This window comes from Coregonus lavaretus (assembly GCF_964263955.1).
Source record: "Coregonus lavaretus genome assembly, chromosome: 4".
Classification (NCBI taxonomy): Eukaryota; Metazoa; Chordata; class Actinopteri; order Salmoniformes; family Salmonidae; genus Coregonus; species Coregonus lavaretus.
In genome coordinates this window covers 1466022-1486632 of record NC_139991.1, presented here as the reverse complement: position 1 = coordinate 1486632, position 20611 = coordinate 1466022, and the positions used below count along the sequence as shown (strand labels likewise).

At 41.7% G+C, this 20611-nt stretch overlaps 1 protein-coding gene across 1 annotated transcript in view; it reads left to right on the top strand.

Moving 5' to 3' along the window:
- Nucleotides 1-13225: 13225 nt before the first annotated feature.
- LOC311128135 (carbohydrate sulfotransferase 8-like) overlaps nucleotides 13226-20611 on the top strand; it is a gene marked incomplete at its 3' end in the record, with an annotated part of 200164 nt that continues 192778 nt past the window's right edge. Inside the window, exon 1 of the mRNA XM_084160115.1 lies at nucleotides 13226-13274. The remainder of the gene's footprint in view (nucleotides 13275-20611) is intronic.

Here is a 20611-nt window from a genome sequence, read left to right as displayed (position 1 = left end):
TTGTCTAGCAATGATCAACAACCAATTTGACAGAGCTTGACGGATTTCGAAAAGAAAAATTTGGCAAATGTTGCACAATGTTGCACAAGACTTACCCAGAAAGACTCACAGCTGTAATCGCTGCCAAAGGTGCTTCTACAAAGTATTGACTCAGTGGTTTGAATACTTATGTAAGATATTATGAAATATTTTTGCAACAATTTGCCCAAAAAATAAATACATGTTTTCACTTTGTTATAATGGGGTATTGTGTGTAGATGGGTGAGAAAAAAATCAATTTAATCCATTTTGAATTCAGGCTGTAACAGAACAACATGTGGAATAAGTCAAGGGGTATGAATACTTTCTGAAGGCACTGTATGCTTGTAGAAAAATGCCTGAGCCAGGCTGGTTCACTTATGAAGAATTTATGTTCCCAATTTGCACATTCTGGCCATATCACAATCACAGCCATTGGCAGTCCACATTTGTTCATATTAAGATCATATTGTATGCATGAGACTATTCATGAGCTGTGACCAGGAGAGAGTGGCCACTTACAGTAGGGAGAAAAAAATTGTTTGGTGAAAAACTCATTAGTAACGACTGCACTAAGAAAAAGGAAAAACAGAACAAGGACTTCCAAGAGTTCAGGGACCGCTCATGGTGAAAAAGTATTTGATAAAGCCTTTGTAAAACATTTCTCTGTAGTCTTCTGGTGACCTCCTCTTTTATGTATTTTTCTTTGCCCTTTTTGTCTTTATTGGTCTCAGTGATCTCAGAATTTGACATACTCCATCCTCCCCTCAGCAGCCTCCACTGGCACAGTGGTATTGGTGGTGGCTCGCTCCAGACATATGCTTGGGCCCCAGAGTGCATTAGACAGCCATTGAAATGGTGCTCTTAGAAAGAGAAAGGAACATGGCTGAGTGCTTTAAAGCAGCCCAGTATTGCTTTTAACATCGCTTCACGTGGTGCCTCTGTGGATTCTGTGGGCTTTTTCATCATCATGGATCGGATGTTCTTTCTCTGATGCCCCAATATAACCCTCACTAACCCCAGCCCAATACCACACACAGCAAGTCCATATAGTACTCTATGAACAGCCAGGTCACCCTTAATACAAGTCAGTATTCAACATCCATTCATGTCTGAGGACGTCGGGAGATGACATGGAAACCGACCACTATGGGCAACAGTGAGCGCTGTTACCTTCAAGTAGGTTTCTTCAAGTGGTAAGCAAATTAGGTCCAAAAAACAGATTTTCACCAAGTCAAATTAATTTATTGTGTTAGAGGTTTCATGATGCTTGTATCTAAACCAAAGTACAGTCGTGGTCAAAAGTTTTGAGAATGACACAAATATACATTTTCACAAAGTCTGCTGCCTCAGTTTTTATGATGGCAATTTGCATATACTCCAGAATGTTATGAAGAGTGATCAGATGAATTGCAATTAATTGCAAAGTCCCTCTTTGCCATGAAAATGAACTTAATCCCCAAAAAACATTTCCACTGCATTTCGGCCCTGCCACAAAAGGACCAGCTGACATCATGTCAGCGATTCTCTCGTTAACACAGGTGAGAGTGTTGACGAGGACAAGGCTGGAGATCACTCTGTCATGCTGATTGAGGTAGAATAACAGACTGGAAGCTTTAAAAGGAGCGTGGTGTTTGAAATCATTGTTCTTCCTCTGTTAACCATGGTTACCTGCAAGGAAACACGTGCCGTCATCATTGCTTTGCACAAAAAGGGCTTCACAGGCAAGGATATTGCTGCTAGTAAGATTGCACCTAAATCAACCATTTATCGGATCATCAAGAACTTCAAGGAGAGAGGTTCAATTGCTGTGAAGAAGGCTTCAGGGCGCCCAAGAAAGTCCAGCAAGCGCCAGGACCGTCTCCTAAAGTTGATTCAGCTGCGGGATCGGGGCACCACCAGTGCAGAGCTTGCTCAGGAATGGCAGCAGGCAGGTGTGAGTGCATCTGCACGCACAGTGAGGCGAAGACTTTTGGAAGATGGCCTGATGTCAAGAAGGGCAGCGAGGAAGCAACTTCTCTCCAGGAAAAACATCAGGGACAGACTGATATTCTGCAAAAGGTACAGGGATTGGATTGCTGAGGACTGGGGTAAAGTCATTTTCTCTGATGAATCCCCTTTCCGATTGTTTGGGGCATCCGGAAAAAAGCTTGTCCGGAGAAGACAAGGTGAGCGCTATCAGTCCTGTGTCATGCCAACAGTAAAGCATCCTGAGACCGTTCATGTGTGGGGTTGCTTCTCAGCAAAGGGAGTGGGCTCACTCACAATTTTGCCTAAGAACACAGCCACGAATAAAGAATGGTACCAACACATCCTCCGAGAGCAACTTCTCCCAACCATCCAAGAACAGTTTGTTGACGAACAGTGCCTTTTCCAGCATGATGGAGCACCTTGCCATAAGGCAAAAGTGATAACTAAGTGGCTCGGGGAACAAAAAATCTAAATTTTGGGTCCATGGCCAGGAAACTCCCCAGACCTTAATCCCATTGAGAACTTGTGGTCAATCCTCAAGAGGCGGGTGGACAAACAAAAACCCACAAATTCTGACAAACTCCAAGCATTGATTATGCAAGAATGGGCTGCCATCAGTCAGGATGTGGCCCAGAAGTTAATTGACAGCATGCCAGGGCGGATTGCAGAGGTCTTGAAAAAGAAGGGTCAACACTGCAAATATGGACTCTTTGCATAAACTTAATGTAATTGTCAATAAAAGCCTTTGACACTTGAAAAAGTACAAAGTGATTGTGAGGTTTTAAGCCTGTGTTAAAATCATAGACATTAAAACCAGTAGATAGTGATAGCGCTGACGTCATCCACCTATTCCTATGCAAAACTCCCGACGGCGCATGAAGTCGGAAATATTTTTATTTGAAGTGCACCATATTACTGAATGGGGCTGAATGGCACCAAAAAATCACTAAGGATCATGGTGAAAGTGGCCGCAACTAGCAAAGGATCATGGTCGATGTAGTCGTTTTCATCCTGCCTGAGAGAATCAACCGAAGCCTCCTCGTAGCCTGCCAGCCTGTGATTGGTCTGTGTCAGCACATGGTCCTGTTTGATGATAAATGTAGTAGTCAGAATGGATCACTATTTAATTAAATATCTCGATTTGTAGCGAACATTAAAATGACTAAATCGAACTTGATCATAGTAAACACATTTTAGAGCCCAAAGCATCCGTTCTGGCGATCGTAATTTACATAGGCTTTCTAGGGCAGACCAGGGCTTTTGGCACCGCTAGGTTGCTATGCAGTAGCCACCCAGCAGAGCTAGTCACTTCACGCTCCAGACCGAACACTGGGGGCCTGGGTAAAATATGCTTAAAAAGATTAAAAGACAAAAAAGTGATTGTGTTTGTGTTGGAATTGTGTTTGGGAAATAAAGATAGACATGGTTTTAAAAATGTAGTGGTAATATTTCATTCAGTACAGAAATGTATAGGCGGCTTAACTTACTCTGTCCCATGGCTCAACTTACCCCATACCAAGGGTAAGTTGTGCCAAGAGAGCACTTTTTTGGGACAAGCTATGTTTTCAAAAATGTTTACATGAATTCTGATTATTTCCAGGGGATACACAACATCTGGAAATATATGTAGGTATCTTTGTTAGAAATAACACTATATTTCCCATTATGGAGTGATGCTCAATGTAAAAATGGCTCAACTTACCCCAGTCTCCCCTACTGCATTTATATACCACACATTAGGCTTACGAAAACAAATCAAACACAGTTAAACTGATTAACACTTTCTAAACTCTTAAAAGCTCTGTTATTTAAACTCTGTGCACCCCTTTAAATCCCATGCCATCCCTCCCCAGGGGGTTAGTTTCCCCTAATCAGACGGAATGTGATAAAAGGTGATATTATGCAGATGCAACACCCAGATCTGTAGCAGGCAGGCAGGGAGAGGCAGCACTGGCGGCGGCTGCTGCAGTGCAGTATGAAAGTCTTCCCTTTGGCACCAAACACGTGTTGCTCCACCAGCCGCCTCCACACAGAAACACACCCACCAGAGATGAGCCTAGTAGTCCACTGGCAGTTACAGATAGAGGGGGGCTTCTCTGCTGCCTTGGCTTTGAAACGTCTCAAGGACTCCTTTGATGTTTAAACATTCAATTTCAGTTGGAATTTGGTGAGATTCCTCAGATTAATTTTTTAAGTGTTGATAATGTATTTCAAATCAAGGAAGTTACGGTTGTAGACTACACTCCATTGTGTATGAATAGAATACTGTCCTTGGCTTTCGTAAAAAATCAATAATAATAATCCTCTATCCCTCCAAAAATCCTAAACTATGCTGGGATTTTAAAATTCCACTCAACCCAGAGTCCTTCAGCTATTTCCCATTCACTGTGGTATTTCCACATACGTAATTTTATGAGACCCTATTGTGTGTTGTTGTTTTATGGTTTGAAGTCTGTTATTTACTATTTGCTACACATGCCTACTTTACTTTTGCAGTTATTTCTGCCATGGATAATGAATTATGGTTGGCTCTTGAGGGATTTTTAACATCACTGGAAACACTTCTGCATGCTTCACAATTTGATGTTTGATGTTCTTTTGGGAGGATTTGAATCATAATCTCCACGGTTCATTTTAGGCAATTATACAATGTTACATTATTACCATGTGCATCAATGTATGAAATAAGATGGGAAATAGATTGAAAACCTGAAGATTTAATCCTCTAATTTCAATCCACCCTCCGTGGAAATTGTGCATTAGTAGAAAGCATTAACAGTCATCATCATTAGGTCTGATGAAGGCAGTGAACTGCACCATTCCACCTCTTCAATGGAAGAATCTCTCATCAAACTATCTTTCCTGACTTCAAACACCAGACTTTGTAGGAAACGGCAATAACGAACACCCTGTTCACTTCTGACTGCATAGGCCTAACTTCTATTGATGGCAAATGTTATGGTACAACCAGACCTCCATTGTAATCAAAAAGTACAATACTATGAGAGTAGTCTTAAGAAGTAGTGTCTTAACTTTTAACAACTCCGACTTGTATCTGAAGTGAACTAAAGTAGAAGTGACCAAAGATACATAACTGGAAGGGTATTTCAGCAAGTGATATAACCTGAAATCAATATTTAATGTTCATTTTCACCGTGTGTCCTGATCCTGAACTATAGGAAATTGGTCGCCTCGCACCTTGCCGACCCCGGCAAATATTGGAGCTAAATATATGGCTTCAGGACAAGTGAAGTCACAACTCATCACTTTATACTTCTCCCTCTCAGCCGGAGAGACAGATCATCCTATGCCATGACACAAACATGAATCCTCCTGAGCCAAATTAAGCCATCTAAAGCAGACCAGACTGCCTACTCTTAAGCAAGATGCACTATCTGAACCACATACCAATTGCCACAACAACTGAGGCTACTTTTCATTCTTTTAGAGGCCACTGCAAAATAAGAAATACATTTAGGTTTCTCAGACTTCCCAAGAATAAGACTAGACCTGACTAACAATCATTGTCAATGGAGACTTTTCATTGAAAATACATCTTAGTCCAGGACTAGGTGTACTCTGAGTCTAGGAAACCAGCCCGAGAAGACTAACAAAAACAATTATATTACAGATGACACAGGAAATATCAATTTTCACTCTAACGTCATCACATGAAGTTCAGTTAATTAAACTTAATTGAATTTGTCCTTCTACTCCCCTGACAGAGCAACTAGTCATGATGCCCTAGCTAGAGGTTATCCACCCAATATTCTGAGTCAGTCAGGTGTATCTAATTCTTCCCCAGCCTCCACATGCCCTCAGCCCTCACTATCGCCTTAATGCTCTCTTCTCCAGACTGCAAAGCAATGGAGCACTCAGCCAGGGGATTGGTTAGCCCACACTGCTCGGCTCTGCCATGTCTGCCCCCACATCTATTGATCAGGACCTGACTCCTGCACCACTAGTAGGACTGTGTGGTGTGCGCTCACTAGAAATCTCAAATGAGCCGCTACACAGATACATTCATCTTCATCAGAGTGCAGCAGCATATTTGGATGGTTCAGGAGAAGCCTTGTAATACAGAGTAAGCAGTAGATTCAGTTGTTGTTGTTGGCCCCTCTACAGTACTTTACGGACTGGAGCAATATCACACAAATTGCATTAATATGTACTCAGTGTATTAGGTACACCAGCCCGTTCACGAAAATGGTTCACTCCTACAGACAGTGAGTCACGTGGCCGTGGCTTTCTATATAAAGCAGGCAGACAGGCATCGAGGCATTCAGTTACTGTTAGAATGGGCAAAACAAGTGACCTAAGCAAATTTGAGTATGGTATGATCGTCGGTGCCAGGTGCGTTGGTTCCAGTATCTCAGAAACGTCCGGCCTCCTTGGCTTTTCATGCACAACAGTGTCTAGGGTTTACCTAGAATGGTGCGACAAACTAAAAACATCCAGTCAGTGGCAGTCCTGTGAGTGAAAACATTTAGTTGATGAGAGAGGTCGAAGGAGAATGGCAAGAATCGTGCAAGCTAACAGGTGGGCCACGAAGAGGCAAATAACAGCGCAGTACAACAGTGGTGTGCAGAACGGCATCTTGGAATGCACAACTCGTCGGTCCTTGTCACGGATGGGCTATTGCAGCAGACGACCACATCGGGTTCCACTCCCATCAGCTAAAAACAAGAAGAAGCGGCTCCAGCGGTCACACGATCACCAACACTGGACAATTGAAGAGTGGAATCCCGGTTCCTGTTGCGTCATGCTGATGGCAGAGTCAGGATTTGGCGTAAGGCGCAGAGTCAGGATTTGACTTAAGGGTACGCCATTATAATTTGCAGCAACATGATGGTGATTCAGAATTAATGTACACTACCGTTCAAAAGTTTGGGGTCACTTAGAAATGTCCTTTTTTTTTGTCCATTAAAATAACATCAAATTGATCAGAAATACAGTGTAGACATTGCTAATGTTGTAAATGGCTATTGTAGCTGTAAACGGCAGATTTTTTATGGAATATCTACTGTACATAGGTGTACATAGGCCCATTATCAGCAACCATCAGTCCTGTGTTCCAATGGCACGTTGTGTTTGCTAATCCAAGTTTATCATTTTAAAAGGCTAATTGATCATTAGAAAACCCTTTTGCGATTATGTTAGCACAGCTGGAAACTGTTGTGCTGATTAAAGAAGCAATAAAACTGGCCTTCTTGAGACTAGTTGAGTATCTGGAGCATCAGCAATTGTTCGATTACGGGCTCAAAATGGCCAGAAACAAATAACTTTCTTCTGAAACTCGTCAGTCTATTCTTGTTCTGAGAAATGAAGGCTATTCCATGCGAGAAATTGCCAAGAAACTGAAGATCTCGTACAACGCTGTGTACTACTCCCTTCACAGAACAGCGCAAACTGGCTCTAACCAGAATAGAAAGAGGAGTGAGAGGCCCCGGTGCACAACTGAGCAAGAGGACAAATACATTAGAGTGTCTAGTTTGAGAAACAGACGCCTCACAGGTCCTCAACTGGCAGCTTCATTAAATAGTACCCGCAAAACACCAGTCTCAACGTCAACAGTGAAGAGGCAACTCCGGGATGCTGACCTTCTAGGCAGAGTTGCAAAGAAAAAGCCATATCTCAGACTGGCCCCAAAAAATAAAAGATTAAGATGGGCGAAATAACACAGACACTGGACAGAGGAAGATTGGAAAAAGTGTTATGGACAGACAAATCGAAGTTTGAGGTGTTCGGATCACAAAGAAGAACATTTGTGAGACGCAGACCAAATGAAAAGATGCTGAAGGAGTGCTTGATGCCATCTGTCAGGCATGGGGGAGGCAATGTGATGGTCTGGGGTTGCTTTGGTGGTGGTAAAGTGGGAGATTTGTACAGGGTAAAAGGGATCTTGAAGAAGGAAGGCTATCACTCCATTTTGCAACACCATGCCATACCCTGTGGACGGCGCTTGATTGGAGCCAATTTCCTCCTACAACAGGACAATGACCCAAAGCACAGCTCCAAACTATGCAACAACTATTTAGGGAAGAAGCAGTCAGCTGGTATTCTGTCTATAATGGAGTGGCCAGCACAATCACCGGATCTCAACCCTATTGAGCTGTTGTGGGAGCAGCTTGACCGTATGGTACGTAAGAAGTGCCCATCAAGCCAATCCAACTTGTGGGAGGTGCTTCAGGAAGCATGGGGTGAAATCTCTTCAGATTACCTCAACAAATTGACAACTAGAATGCCAAAGATCTGCAAGGCTGTAATTGCTGCAAATGGAGGATTCCTTGACGAAAGCTAAGTTTGAAGGACACAATTATTATTTCAATTAAAAATCATTATTTCTGACCTTGTCAATGACTACATTTCCTATTCAAACTCATTTCATGTATGTTTCATGGAAAACAAGGACATTTCTAAGTGACCTCAAACTTTTGAACGGTAGTATATATCATTAAAGAACTGAGCAGTGATACAAACCACTCAGGGCAGCAAGCAGAGGGCTGCAACCCCAGGTGACATTGAAGATGCAAACACCCCTATTTCTAATGTGTCTGGTGTAGATGTCAATAGCCCAAAATTAATACAGTGTGTCAGACCGCTCAGATGGAAAACGTTGGATATACTCTTGCCAGTGTTATTCATTAAACTGTTGCTCATCCCAATTTATCATAATCAATCGGAGGACGGTTGGGCCAGCGGAGGTAATTTACAGCTAAGAGTTATGCCGTAGCTGAGTCAGTAATAAGTTAGAGCAGGATTATTTAAGGTGATATCAGACCCTGAGCCAGGGCCAGAGGTTCTGTCACAGTTTAATTAATCATTCATTAGAACAGATCCATACTGAACTTGTAAAATGATTGGTCAACAGGTTAACTCTGGCTGGATAAGTGACACCATAGCTTGAATCCTCTGAAAATAAGTTTTTATGTACAGGGGTTTCATGTGGATAATCTCTGAGTGATACTGTTTTTTTCATAGGTTATGTCTTCACTACAATGTCACATTTGTGTCACCGCATATACATAGAGTACAGTACAGTACAGTAGAGTAGAGTAAAGTAGAGTAGAGTACAGTACAGTACAGTCCAGTACAGTACAGTACAGTAGAGTAAAGTAGAGTAAAGTAGAGCACAGTACAGTAGGGTACAGTAGAGTATAAGCTACAGTAGAGTACAGTACAGTACAGTAGATTCCAGTAGAGTAGAGTACAGTAGAGTACAGTAGAGTAGAGTACAATACAGTACAGTACAGTACAGTAGAGTACAGTATAAGCTACAGTATAGTCCAGTACAGTAGAATACAGTAGAGTATAGTGGTAGTCATCATTTAAAAATACGTTTAAGAAGATAATATGTTTTTATGTACAGTAGTTTCATGTGGATAATCTCAGAGGGATACTTGTTTTTTTCAAAGGTTATGTCTTCACTACAATGTCACATTTGTTTCACCGCATAGACATAGAGTACAGTACAGTATACAGTAGAGTCCAGTAGAGTAAAGTACAGTATACAGTAGAGTATAGTAGAGCACACTATGACCAACCCACAACCCCTGACCTGCTATAGTCATGTAACTTATGTACAGTATCTCTCCGCAAATTACAACAACTATTTGAATACATCTTCAACGTTCAAGGTTAGGAAATTGTATAATATTTACAGCCATGTTATTGTCACTGTATTGTATTGGCAGTGGCAGTCATCATTTAAAAAGCCCCTCCCCCCCAGACCTAACAGTATTGATTTTAACTGATACCAAATGACTCAGTAGGATGAGTGATGAGCAGAGAGGAGCATATTGCTAAATGCACCATAATGGTCTTATCTGTCTCTTCGTCAGGGGATTGTGTCAAGGGTCCTAAATGCCAGCATCCATCAGAATTAAGTTGATCGGTAGACTGCATGTTCATTAACACGCATTAAAGCAGACAAGGACTCTCCACTGAGGTGTTGTGCAATGATCCTATTGACTTTGAGATAAGATATTGAGAGAAGCTTCCTGTCCATTTCATTACTAATTACAACCTAGCTGCATAGATTGAAATTTGTCTACGTGGCACAAATTATCTATTTTGTTCAACAACTACGTTTTTTGTAAAATGTATGTGAATCTGTGCATCAGCTTCAGCAAATTACCAAGTGGAGGCTAAATTTACATGGGACTCGTTAGTGTCATTTTCTAGTAAAAATAAAATAATCTGAACCTGCTAGGCGATGGTATCATTGGAATGTCATTCATCTTTTTTAAATACCTGGCCATAAAAATGTAGAGCACAGATCAGATATGCTCATGAATATATTTCTCTTATCTGTCTCATTGATTGTGAAAAAGGGGCATTATTGGTATTATTCAAAAGCTCACCCTGAATATATTTATTATGAAAGTGTGCTGATGTGCTGCTGACGTGCTGCCGATATCCCCAGTAAGCTATCCATAGTCTCCTTTGTGATCACACACACACACACACACACTGAAATGTGCTTGCGGTACAGTGGACTAGATGGCATGGTTTAGAGTAGACTGTTAGTTCGGACAAAATGATGGCTTTGGATCACATTTCTTGGACATAATAAACTGTGGAATCTGCCAACAAAGCTGAGTGAGTTTGCTTACTGTCTTGAACCAGCAGAGGGGGGTGTGCTGCTCTTGTAAGGATGAAGAGCTTGGCTCTATTGTCAATCTCTGTATGGTTTCTACCACACCCTGAGATTCAGACTTGATATAGTTTTCCTTTAGACAACGTACTGGATACATGAACAATGAAATTATAAAGTGTTGTTTATTTTACTCATTCTCACTTCCTTCCATGCAGACCCGTCGCCAGACCTCAGTCTTAAGGGGGGCATATGAAATGCATGGGAGGGCAGGGCACAATTATTTTTAGCCTACAGTACGTATATTTAATAATAAATTCCCTCAAGGGGGGGGGGGGGTTGGGGTTAGGGTTAGGGTTGGGGGGGGGGGTGGGGGGGGGGGGGGGGGGGGCACAAGCATTTTTTATAGCGACGGGTGTGGGCTCATGCAAGGAAAATCATTTTGATTGGATTTCATCTGTTTCAGTGACACACAATAGTCATACTAGATGTATTTAGCTATACTAGATGACAGATATTGTGATACTTTGCTGTAAATTCACGTCATACTGTTTCTCCTCGATGACAGCATAACACAGAACATTTTCGTTTTTCTGTGTGCGGATGAATGTTTAATCAGGTGTCTGTTTCTTTTGGCAGGCAACACTGCAAGCCATACTGCCTGTGAAGTTCCTATTAATAAGGATGGTTTCCCCTTTTAGCTAGTGCCCACACTTTCAGGATTGTTTACATTCTGGAAGCTGCACTAAAACAGGTAGAAAACCCCCTTCTGCCAGCCGAGCTTCATGAAGTAGCCTGGAAATGAATTATGTAGATCCAGTGGCTTTTGATTTGCACCCTGGAGGGCTTTCCTTTCCATTTTTTGATTAAACCTTTTTTTCTCTGTCAGTGTGTCCCTTTGAGAGAATGAAGGTACAAATTCCTTTGGTTGGAGAATGGAGTGTGGGGGGGGGGGGGGGGCAACAAAATGTTGCTTCAGTTATTCTACATGGGCTCCATGGCGGGAGTTACAGATGAAGGCCTCCACTTTGATCGCACCCCACAGACAGGACCATACATGGGGGCTCTTGAGTCTTGAATCCATGACATTCTGCTGAATACAGAGTAAGTTATTGTATATGCATGAGTTAAGGTAAAGCAAGGTTACTGTACGTTATATACAGTATATGCATTCCGTGTCATACAGCATTTAAAATATTTATTTAAAAAAGTATCCTCTTTCTCTCTCTCACACACACACACACACACACACACACACACAGACAGACACACACACTACATTGCAGATGAGATGAGCATAGCAGGCAGGAAGCCATCCATTGATGCATAGGACATTATAAGAGAAAATGTTATTGTCCTGAGGCCGTTATTGAATAAAGTGTGCCCTTCTCACATCACATCATTCATGGAGGGCAATGTATCAATAAACGTCAGCTCATCTGTCCCCCTGGTAGCTGAAACCATCTGTCTTGTGCCTGTCCGGGATGAGGTCTATGATGGACACCTAGAGACAACATAATCACATTTTCAGCAAAGCTGGCTGGGCTGATGCACTTTTTGGTGTGGGGCCAAAGTCTCCATTCAGAACCATAAAACTTTCCTTATGGCTTTTATTACCACTTCCTCCATTGGACTATATGTGAGTTAGGCTAGAGTAGAGTGCAGCATGTGTCTCTATCCATTCCAGACTGATTTCCCTTCTAGAATTATGTAGATTGTCTAATTACCTTGGGAATGGAAAGGTGTCTCAATTCAGGAAACATAGCATATCACTTGGGGTTTTCACTTAAATATACATTCTTATTTAAAGAACTATCACAGTGCGTCCTAAACGTACAGTGCAAGTACCATATAAACATTTTTTTTTTACTTCCTAACTATTCTGTCTTTATTACGACAAGCGCCTCTCTCTGTCGCGTGGTAGCCGGTTTTATTTCACTACGCACGAGACCTGCGGTTAACAGCACGGGCGGACACCTTGATCTCAGACAGTTATAGCCGCTTCGCGCTAGACAGGTAAACTTGGATTCTATACAGTGATTCCCTGGCGTTGGAGGCATCGACTCGTGTTCAGGTCAGCTGGACACAACCGCTCCCAGTTACTAAGCGTATTCTATGATAAGGGCGCGCACTGGTTCGGTGACTGTATGCTACTGTATACATTTTCATATTTTGTCTCGCTTCAAATCCAAAAGATGAAAATACATTTAGCATTGAAAATACAAGATGTAATGTAGTTTATTCATCCGTTTTCAACGGATCACCAGACATTACTGTAATTGCAGCGTTTGCCTGGAGGAAAGAAGAGGTACCTCTCCTTGGAGACTTCCTGGGATGCAAAACTCTAGCGCAAGACACAAGAGTGGAGCGCAATACTGCTGCTGTCTGATTGGCGAACCGTCCATCGCTTCATCGTTTGACATTAGTTCTACTCGACGGAGCTCTAACCAGCTCTATTGCAACCAGGACTCGACCAGGAGACATCTAACTTGTAGAGACAGTAGGCTAACATTTGTCTCGGTTTTGTTTAGTCGGAAAAGCCTATTATTTAAGAAATAGGCGGGCGCCCTTTCGTGGTGCTGAAGATAGAAGGACTCTTGGCTGATCTACGAGTGAGGAGAATCAGTACACGAGCCCACACTTTCAGCCCCGTATTGTCAGCTTTATGATATCAGGTGCCTTCGCTAAGGTAAGTTTATTCCCATACGTATCTAGATCATGTTTATGTCATGTGAGTTACGGCATAAAACATAACTAGGCTCACTCACTTGTACTCAGTCAAGTTTTTATGTTCTTGTTCATGTTGAAATGTTTACCTATACAGAACCTCGTTACACATCATATTGATAGGCTACATTGATACATTGAGGCTATTTAGTTATTATTGATCTACAACAGCTTCATTAGCATATATTTGCTTGATTTGTTGGATTCATTTACTGTCTCTCTGTCCCATACTGTTTCCACTAGATAACACAGCCACAAAGTCAAAATTGTCAATATCGTAAAGATTCATGAAAACCTACATTTGCTTTTTGGTCTAAATTTAAGATTAGGGTTAGGCATAAGGTTAGCAGTGTGGTTATGTTTAGGGTTGGGTTTAAAATCCGATTTTAAGAAGATACATTGTAGAAATAGGGGGGTTTATGACTTTGTGACTGTGTTATCTAGTGATGACCATCGCTACAGGTGACAATTGGGCAACTAAATATATAGTGGATGGATGTATTTGTTGAAGAAATTATCATGCTCTGCCTTCTGGTATCCATCATACAGCACCACATATTGATATTGTACCTTTCCATTATGGGCATTAGTCAAGCAGATAGTTATCTTCTACTCCTCTTAGCCTCGGTTCTCCTCTCCCAAAGTTTGAATATAATGAATGCTGCCCCTGTCTTTCCCTCATTTGGAGTCATGCATAGTTGCTCCTTGCAGACTGCCATATCAAGCATGCATTATTCAATTTAAGTGGTCAGTAAATGAACTCAAATTGTGTTCATCCTAATTATACACTGAGTACATGGGGAAAGTATCCCATTATTCATACCGCGATTCACAAGTCTCAGGTTAGAGTGGGCTAGTAGACTATAAATATGTTCTGTGATAAATGACAGAGCATTCTTATTAGTTTTGGAATATTTTTTTTTTTTTGGGAGATGGGAAATAATATATTACGTTGATGTCTGTGTTTAACTCCACTTTCAAATTAACCATGATTCTGTAAAATGTCTCATTATTACCTGATGCACTGAGGCAGACAGAACTCTGAGAATAAATACGCTCCCCACCGTTTTTAATGGAAGAATGTAAATTAACTAAAAACTGTAATTAAAAACAAACACAAGCAAATTTCCAACAGCACCTGCTGTATGCATGGTCAAGACAAGAATGTGAGTGACAGCAAGGTGTGGTTATGGGCCTGTGTTACAGGATCCAAGGGACAATAGAGTTGAGAGGATCAGCTTTAAATTGTGAATTTGTGTAGGTTAAAGGGCCTGTCTGGACAGTAGATGTGGATGACGTATAGAACGTTTTGTGTAGGCTACATTTACTATTGCAGTTTGAATCTGACCTATATGTGGCTCAGAGATGCCCTATGGAGCTGACCCAGAGGGTGTGCCGGATTATAAAGGTGATGGTCGCAAGAATCAGGTGTCAGTACTAACTGCAGTGCAAACTGCAAACCCTTAAATAGGCCTACATCACTTTATACTTTATGACAAAGAGTGAGCGAGTTCAGCATACTGGGTTCCATTTGTTCTCCCCTCCTTGTTTCCAAAAACATTTTATGTTTTGTGCCAAAAAAAGAAACTCTTGGTAATTGATGACGAAGGTCAGTGATCCGTTCTTTGGCCAGTTCATGTTTTTCTCCTACAAATCTATGACTTTACTGCTAGGTGCTCTGCTTAACACAATAGAACAATCTCAGGGAAAATAACACACAAGATTGCTGTGTTTACTAGCTCTGAAAAAGTGCCACAGTCTGTAAGCATGGGTATGACACATTGTGGAAGATGTAATTTACAGATCAATGGAATAAATTATTATAATGATCTGTTATTCTTCTCCAGCTCTTACTGATCCCTGATAGACGCAGTGTATTCAATGGCTTTTTTAGGACCTCAGCTTTCTGCCGTCATTGGGGTCCTATTGGGCATCAAGATTTAGGCCTCTGTGAAAGCCACTCTGTACATTTGCTGATTATAGCAACATTATGTGCAATATTTGTGCAATATTGTGCAATTTTGTTTTTGTGTAACAGGAAATGAGTATGTCAATCATGTTAAAATGGCCCCCACCCCCTTTTCACTTCGTGCCAGAGAATGCAGGTGCTATCAAACTAAAGAATAAGGCCCCCTATGAGGTGGTGTCCATGTGACTGAATGCAATGGCTTCCGTCAGCGGACAGGGTCATTGGACACAGCAGAGCTTTGACGGGTACAAAATGTGCTTGTAGACGCTGTGCTCATACTGAGGCTGGCAGAGGCCCAGTGGAGCTGGGACATAGCACTCCAGATGGCTCTGCAGTTACCAACGGCTCCTCGGAATGGAGGAAGAGCGCAGTCCAAGCCCAGCTGGAAGCTAGAGATGCCTTACTGCCGGTGTGAGAGTGAGTGTGCTTGTGTGCAGGGCCGGCGTTATGGAAAGGCCTTAGGGGGCCCGCCCTACCATACCTCCCCATTCAAATTAAATATTGAAATATTGATCATTTATTTGACCAAGACGAGCGCTGACAGAAAGACGCATCAATCTCAGATAAAGCATCTGAGCGTGCGAAACAGCGCCCCTCTGTCTCAGTGTGTGTAGACCATATACAGTATCTGATCCTGTCTGGACCAAAAGAGCATGGCATGTCATACTATTTCTGGCCAAACAGTATCAGATACATGGGCTACATATAGTAAGACAGAGGGGTGCTGTTTCGCTCACTCGGATACTTTCTCCGGTCAGAGAGTTTCAGCAGAGAGGAAGAGGCGAAGCGGAGGGCTCACACGCTCCAAAATGTGTCCAGAATAAGCCTAATGCATTTCTATGGTCATAATATGCAGACCTAAGCTTGTCGCCTGCCTTCCCGCCTTTGGGAAAACGACTCCCATTGTTAGGGCAGAGACATGAGCATCTCGTCATTATATACAGATCTCTGGTTTCAGCCTCTTGCGAATTGGAAAGGCAAGTTGGTGGGTGCAGAGTGCACTGTTGGGATGCTGGCTTCCCTTAAAGTAAATTGATGTTTTGCCAAAATTATATAATTACTCCTGTCTAAATAAAAACATTCAAAATACTTCACCAGATAGCATGACTTAGCCACAGAGGATCATTAGCTTCTTTAAACATTTTTGCTGTGGATTGTTTCAAATAAAAAATGTGTAGGGATATGCCTATATGGGAATCCCGCAATTTGGGCAGCGCATGTTGCAATATGTCTAGCTGATTGAGTTGCGGCTGTAAGTGAAAAGCATCTAAAATATGTGTGAAGATAATGTGTCTTGAGTATAATTGAAAATGTTGCAAGAAGAAGAAGACGAGGGGTGTGCAGCAAAGATATGGCGTGTCTCTCTCCAGAATGCATGCCCTCAGCTCTCCATTATGCGCTCAGCTGTCTCCCGTCAATTCTTGCGCATTCATTGTTTTATTCTGTGAATCGTTTTCTCTTTGATTGCTTAAAAAAAAAAATCCCCATTACACAAATGTCACCAGTAGGTCTAGTAAATGTACCGTTATCCCCCGTCATTTGGTTACATGAATTTCTGTTAATGCATGTATTAATTACATTAATTTACCATTCTCATTCTCGGAGTGGAAACGTTGTTTGCAGAGTTCACAACCTGCTACACTTGTGAGAAACACGTTTGGGTTTATCTCATAACCATTACGAGTTTTGTCAATCTGTTTTTTGTTTGAAGTGCTCCATGAGCAATGAGCATGAGTCTGGCACGCATAGAAGTAGGCCTACCTAACCTGCTGCGTGCAAATATAGGAAAGTGCCCATTTGGCAATGTCTGATATCTGACTGTCTTAACTCACCACGTCCACCACTAATAAGCTGAGCTTCTCAATCATTTTCTCTTCACCTCACACATTGTCAACGAAGTCTGTTTTTTATTAACATCCATTGCGAATGATAGTTTGTCAGTATTTGAAAAATCTTTCCAAAACTCCCGACCTCGATAATCACCAAGCCTCGGTGTGAAAGAGCAAAATATCATGATCTACTGATCCCATATTTTCAGTGGAACGTCATAAAAACAGCTGTTTGTCCCGAGCTCACTGGTGTGGGAAACTCTGAGGGCCCGGAATAGGCTAGTTGATACAATGTTGCAAGTTCGCTAGCAACAGCTTCTGGCCGGACCCAGTTGATGATTTGATACTAGCGATAGCTCAAGTCAAGACAGATAGAATGGGAGGCAGACAGGCGGAGTAGAGAGATGAATGTGATTGAAAGAACCAGAATTTTCATCAGGATATTTTCTACTGTTTTAATTTTTTGGCTTTAGGCCTATGTATTTTACTTAGTTGACAATGGAAGTTATAGGCCTACTGCTGCATCTCTGAGTTCTATGCGCTCATTTCTTTAGCCACCAATGATTTTGAGAAACTAAAATGTTATTATTGAAATGAAACTGTCCCGAAAATGCGCATATAAATATTATCATAACTGTCACGCAGATCGGTAGAAATGGTAGGATAAATTGTAAGCTTCCCCAAACATGAAACTCAAGATCTGCCTATGGTCTTTACTATAACAAGCACGTGAACACATACTGTAGGAGGTCCCGTGAAAAAACGTGCCTATGGATATTAAAGGCCCGTCCACCCTGCTTGTGTGTGCTATAGAAAGTAGACTAAGAGAGAGACTGTGTGCGTGTGTGGGCAAGTGTGTGTGTTTGTCAGAGCCATTACTCATCACACCTGTTAGTCCCTTACGGGAAAAACATATGAATTTCACATGTGAACACGTGAAGTGTTCCAAACAAATGTTTTCATGTGGTCACGTGATCAATGTGATGTTAATGTGATAACGTGACAACATGTAAAGAAACATGTCATAACATGAAACTACACATGTGTAAACATGTGTTAACATGTGAAGTGCTCCAAAAACACATCTTTGTCATGTAATTTTTCTGTAAGGGGGGAGTCATAGAGACAATTCACTTACTTTACCCTTTGGTTTCCAAGTTGAATCTGCAGTTTTTGTTACTATAGGATTTAGAATAATATACAGTAGATCCTAGATTAGTTACTACAATGGGGATGTATTGAAGCCATGAGAGTCTATTGATGTTATGCATGTTGCTCATGGACATGGTACTGTGTAGCTAGGTGGCCCTGGACTGGGGGAGGGGGTTTGGATCACTCTTGAGTCTGATTAAGGACAGTGGTTCAGTGCGTAGGCAGTGGCTTGTGCGACATCTACAAGGTCTCTCTCTTTTTAAAGAAGAACCACCTGAGATCCCAAGGCGGAGCAGGAGCGCATGATGACAAACACACACAGCGGCTTCAAAGAGCTAACCTTCCTTCGCCGTTTCCATTTGGCAGGCCGCTAGAGAGCAGAGCGGGGGAGAGCGAGAAAAGAAGCCTGCTCTTTTCATTCCGCCACATCTGTTCCATGAAGGAATAAGAGCATGATCTGCACTCTGATCACAATGAATTATTCCTCGCCCGGCTATAAATATGTGCTGCCTTGAACACTGAGCCTCATTCAGGCCCAGGAATCTTCGCACTCCATACAGCGCAGCATCACCAGACGACAACCATGGCCTTGTCGACTGGTTTGGAGCTGGAGAATCAGAGACACCAGTTGAGATTACTGGGTAGTTACTGCAGTCGAATGACCAAAGTGCCCTCTAGTGGCCTCATGGGTGGAATGTTATTAATATTTTTCATAATTTCATAATTAATAAACATTATTATAATTTTTATGCCAAAAATCTGGTGTTTCTATGTCAAACGGTTTTGTTATATTTCAATCTTCTGTGATGTATATAAAGTGTAATATTGGGATGCAAACTCACAATTGAATATCTTTCAACTCTATATCTGATATGGTACAGGTGTTTTCTTTTTTTTAAAGCCCATAACCATGTGTTTATTTATTTCACCTTTATTTAACCAGGTAAGCCAGTTGAGAACAAGTTCTCATTTACAACTGCGACCTGGCCAAGATAAAGCAAAGCAGTGCGATAAAAACAACAACACAGAGTTACATATGGGGTAAAACAAAACATAAAGTCAAAAATACAACAGAAAAGATGTATACAGTGTGTGCAAATGTAGCAAGTTATGGAGGTAAGGCAATAAATAGGCCATAGTGCAAAATAATTACAATTAGTATTAACACTGGAATGATAGATGTGCAAGAGATGATGTGCAAATAGAGATACTGGGGCGCAAATGAGCAAAATAAATAACAATATGGGGATGAGGTAGTTGGGTGGGCTAATTTCAGATGGGCTGTGTACAGGTGTAAGCTGCTCATCGGTAAGCTGCTCTGACAACTGATGCCTAAAGTTAGTGAGGGAGATAAGTGTCTCCAGCTTCAGAGATTTTTGCAGTTCGTTCCAGTCATTTGCAGCAGAGAACTGGAAGGAATGTCGGCCAAAGGAGGTGTTGGCTTTGGGGATGACCAGTGAGATATACCTGCTGGAGCGCATACTACGGTTGGGTGTTGCTATGGTGACCAATGAGCTAAGATAAGGCGGGGATTTGCCTAGCAGTGATTTATAGATGGCCTGGAGCCAGTGGGTTTGGCGACGAATATGTAGTGAGGACCAGCCAACAAGAGCGTACAGGTCACAGTGGTGAGTAGTATATGGGGCTTTGGTGACAAAACGGATGGCGCTGTGATAGACTACATCCAATTTGCTGAGTAGAGTGTTGGAGGCTATTTTGTAAATGACATCGCCGAAGTCAAGGATCGGTAGGATAGTCAGTTTTACGAGGGCATGTTTGGCAGCGTGAGTGAAGGACGCTTTGTTGCGAAATAGGAAGCCGATTATAGATGTAACTTTGGATTGGAGATGCTTAATGTAAGTCTGGAAGGAGAGTTTACAGTCTAACCAGACACCTAGGTATTTGTAGTTGTCCACATACTCTAGGTGTGTGAGGTGTATACTTTTGTTTCAAAGTAGATTTGTTTAAAACTACCAAGAAACCATGATTTAGCTCACTGCAGTAGAAGGTTATTAAGGAAAGCTTGACTGGTGAATTAGGCTACACTTGACAACCAAATAATCCAATGGGTTAATAATATTGCTGAGAAAATATAAATGGTATGTACTTTTCTCTCTGGGTAAAATGTTTATTTAAATGTTCCTGAAATCAACATGCCTACAGTGCAATTTATACTACCATCATTAGAGGTGACTTATGGTTTGGTAGCTACATTTCAGGGTCTTAGTCATCAATTACTATTCATTTCTAGTCATTCCTATAGGAATAGCTTCACATTTAGTTTTAGGTCAGAGCTGTGTCCCAAATGGCACCCTATTTGCTATATAGTGCACTACTTTTGACAATAGT